The sequence below is a fragment of the Anguilla rostrata genome, chromosome 13 (assembly GCF_018555375.3).
Source record: "Anguilla rostrata isolate EN2019 chromosome 13, ASM1855537v3, whole genome shotgun sequence".
Taxonomy (NCBI): domain Eukaryota; kingdom Metazoa; phylum Chordata; class Actinopteri; order Anguilliformes; family Anguillidae; genus Anguilla; species Anguilla rostrata.
The window spans coordinates 40289736-40293701 of record NC_057945.1 but is presented as its reverse complement, the minus strand read 5'-3'; the positions used below and the strand labels follow the sequence as shown (position 1 = coordinate 40293701).

At 36.7% G+C, this 3966-nt stretch overlaps 1 protein-coding gene across 1 annotated transcript in view; it reads left to right on the top strand.

The window, feature by feature from the left end:
• Positions 1–1378: 1378 nt before the first annotated feature.
• rnpep (arginyl aminopeptidase (aminopeptidase B)) overlaps positions 1379–3966 on the top strand; it is a 77610-nt gene continuing 75022 nt past the window's right edge. Inside the window, exon 1 of the mRNA XM_064305569.1 lies at positions 1379–1904. The gene's annotated coding sequence lies outside the window, so the exon portion shown is untranslated. The remainder of the gene's footprint in view (positions 1905–3966) is intronic.

The window sequence follows — 3966 nt, the reverse complement described above, 5'->3', positions numbered from 1 at the left end:
TTATGCTCTCTTCTGAGTTGTTTCTGTTTGAAATGATGGCGTAATATAGGTCCCATACAACACGTCCTTAATTATATTTCATTAACGAAAATTACTCAGATTCTCACTTAGTTTTCCTGAAATTTGTACTACTGCAACATTTCTAGCCATAACACTATTGCCAATTACACAAGGCAGTAAAAACATTTAATTTCGCTGAAAGATGAATTATTCTGTTTAAATAAATTAGTTGAGTGGTGTAATTTATTAAAATAAGTTGTTTTTCTTATTTTAAGGTCTAAGCAAAATATAGGATATGCCATTTTCTAGTAGGCTAGATTAGCTCAGCTGTTCCAAAGGTCTTGGTGGCCGTGTATTCTGGTTTTTGTTCCAACCACAATTGCAATCTCAGAATTTTAACAAGCTGTTAATTTTTCTTAAGCGTTTTTCATGTAGCTAAATTGATAAAACTTCGGTATCAACCTTGTGGTCAAGCTTATTGCTAACTTGCCCAGCCGAATACGGCACTAGGTAGCCTAGTTAAACTGGCTAAAAATAAAACCAAGTTATGGTGAGCAATGCGGGCATGATTGGGTCAGAGTCCGTCAGATAAACAAACAAAAGTTTGTGCAATAGGTACACAAATCATGTGTTGTTAAGAACTATCACACATTGCATAGCCACTTTTAAGATATGATTTATGATTAGTTGGTAGTCACAGCCGCTCATGTTAGTGGGACAGCGCTAAGTTTGAAGAGGGTTACGCCGTGCACAAATATAATTAACTCATAGTTAATTATATTCGTGTGTGTGTCGAATAAAGTTATATAGGCTATACAACGTATTTGTTAGTAAATTACAGTTTTGAACTTATTTTTCATGACACCGACGTCACCGCCACTATGTGTCATTAGAGGGCTGTCCTCTATATTTTAGAATCTCCAAGAACAAGTTTTCGAGGGTGGCTACAGTAGTGATACAAAATGAATTACTTGAATACATATTTTCTGCAGAGAAGAACTTGTGACGTCTCCCGTCTTACTGAATAAACATTGTATCACTACTACTAGGGTTATAATATTAGGCTATGCTATCATAACGAATTTTGGTTTTAAATCCATGAGCTATGCGCTGCACTGAGCGACTGACCCTTGAAGCATATTTTGTGCGACGTTGGTTTTTCCCTTTTCAAAGCTTGTTAAACCGTTGAATGAGTATGCTTATAAATCTATTGTCACACAAGCTCTGTAGAAATATTGGGTTGTAGAGCTTGAATACGCCACAAAAGCAGATTGTAGGCCTACCAATGTTGGCTACCAGACAAAAAAGACGTGGCCTAGGCCTCGTTTTGAATCATGGGAAAGTCAAGATGGTGCTTACAATATGGCGGTCGTAGGGCGTAGTTCGATCGCGCTTCGCGTTTGATCGCTATTTAGCTCACTGGGAACAGACTTGCCATGTATACGTTAGTTTACGTGTTTCTTCAGTCTTACCGGCAAACTAGTGCAATGAATAATTTTGCTTTACGTTACTAGTTATGACTGAAATGTATCTTCCATTTCCGCGCGTTATAGTCACGTTCGGACCTCATAACTAGAGGCCTCCTCGTCGAGAGCAGGAAAAGAGCGATCGATGTGTACGTTTGTGATTTTAATATCGGTTCTTCGATTCAGTAAACGGCGTTTATTATAAAAACAAACTAGGGTGGCATTGTACTACATGGGAAGTTAATTTAGCTTGCAAAAAAAAAAGTTAACGTTAATATCTTCTGGTTGCCAGAAAACCTGGCGCTACACAAAATGGCGACTTTTATGATGGCTACTTCAGTTATCGTTGCCGTTTCGCGGTGAACTTGAACCTGAGTGTGTTTCCACTCTTGGATCTTCTAAGCCCTCCCAAGGAGCGAGGACGTCGCGGGAACAAAGGTATTTTTCTTGGCTTTTCCTTCTGGAAGCAGTAGTAGACATATTATGTTTGCTATATGAAATTCTGAATGAAGTTTTTGTAACTTTTAGATTAAAAAGGTTACATCAAGTCAATACCTGTTTAAACGTGGTATTATGCAAAACACATGGCCTACAGTTACTTTTAAGTTACTTTTTCTTGTACAAGGCCAAAGGCTTTTAGCTAAGTAAAATAGCCGATTCGCCGTCTCACAAAACTAGAAAGATAAGCTTTGTTCTGGCTGTGGGCATCTATTCCTAGCCTGGACATGTTTTGTTCATCTAGTTTGATATAATCACAAGGGAAAATCTGTAAGTTAACCCAAGCATGCTGAATGAAACGATTCATTAATTTAGGCTACATTATGTAGTTTAAAAATATAAAAAAAACCATCTTTGGCTACAGTTTCTTGAAATTTTCATTTTTTTAACATGGTGGCAGGGGGAATCGAATCGAACACTTAGCCTAATTTAAAAAAATTGTACAAATATCCAGTAGGAAACCTGTGAAACAGTAGACTATGGTATTTTATAGTTTTGTGTTGCATTGTTTGATTTTATGTTTATCTGGGGCGATTTCTATCTATGTTGCCTGTATGTATTTAAACTTTGTACTTTGCTTCTCTGTGAGCAGAATGAACTTGCAAAAGTGCTTCAGTGATGTTGAATCTAAGGCTATGTAGCCTAAACCTACGTTTGTGGCTTTGTTTTCTGTGTGAAGTTGTATCTGCATTATTTGTGTTTTAAAAGGTCAGGGCATTCAGAAGTTATATAACATAAGAATCTGTGGTGAACATTGTTGTTCCTTCTGCAAAAAACAAAACAAAAAACACTTCGAAAACCTGCTGGTTCAGGAGTACAGGGTCTGAAAGAATCCACAATGAAAACTCAGCCTTCTCTTTGGAAATGTACCAATTTAAACTGCACCTAATTATCTGCACCTTGGCTCACCTAATTATCAACTTGTTTTGGATTGACCAGCCATGATAAAATGCTTAATCTAAAATGATATCCTCTAACCCAGGGGTCTGCAACCCTGCTCCTGGAGAGCCAAGGGATCTGTTGGTTTTCACTGTTCACTACACTAACTCAATTAGAGCTGTTGATTACTCTGTTAACTTGCTTCCTGAATGGATCTACTACAGTATTTATCTTAAAATTGTTAAATTATGTACTGAGTACTGCTGACTACCTTATCCCTTTTGAAGAGTAGGCATTTTTAAAATGTTTTTTCAACATTCCAAGTCGGTGTTCTACAACTTCATTGCATTCAGTTACCAGTCAGTGATCGTTACATGAACATTAGATTGTTCTAATCACATGTTTGTGTTCGCACACCTTAATTGCTTGTGACTGTAAAGACTTGGCATCAGCACGCTTCACTACCGAGATGTTGTGCGCAGGTGTAAGTCTCTGCGTATGAGCACCTGGTGAATTCCTATGGGCCGGTTTCACAGGCACAGTGATTAAATGTACCTGTCACTTGAAATGTTAGGTATTTAAGTTATTTTGCGCCTTTGTTGCATCTATGCATTTATATGTTGAATAATATGAAGGTCGTGTATAGCTCTGAATTGCTCTTGTTCTTGTCTTTGAGAAGTCAAAAAAGTTTTATGAATGTGTTTAAGAAAATCCGTACCTCAATCACTAATCTTAAACAGAAATGATTGCGTCAGAGCAGTGGTTTTCTACTCTGGTCCTGGAGTACCCCTGTGTATGTTGGTTATCAGATTAGATTTTTTATTGTTAGTAGTAGTAGTTGTAGTAAAAATAATAATAGTAATAATAACTCTTATAATGCTCCTTTTAAACATGAAAATGCAGCGAAAAGTACTGTACAATATAGCACTAAAGAAAACGATAAGATGCAGTATTAAAAATGGATTGAAATTATTCTTATTGTTGTATTCACATTTTGATGAGAAATTAAACGCCATCAAGTAATAAGTATACGGTCGCTTTCAAAATCAATAATTGAATGCATCTTATTTTTACAAAACAATTATGCTAGACTATAGCTTCCGAAACCGCTTGCTTCAGTTTC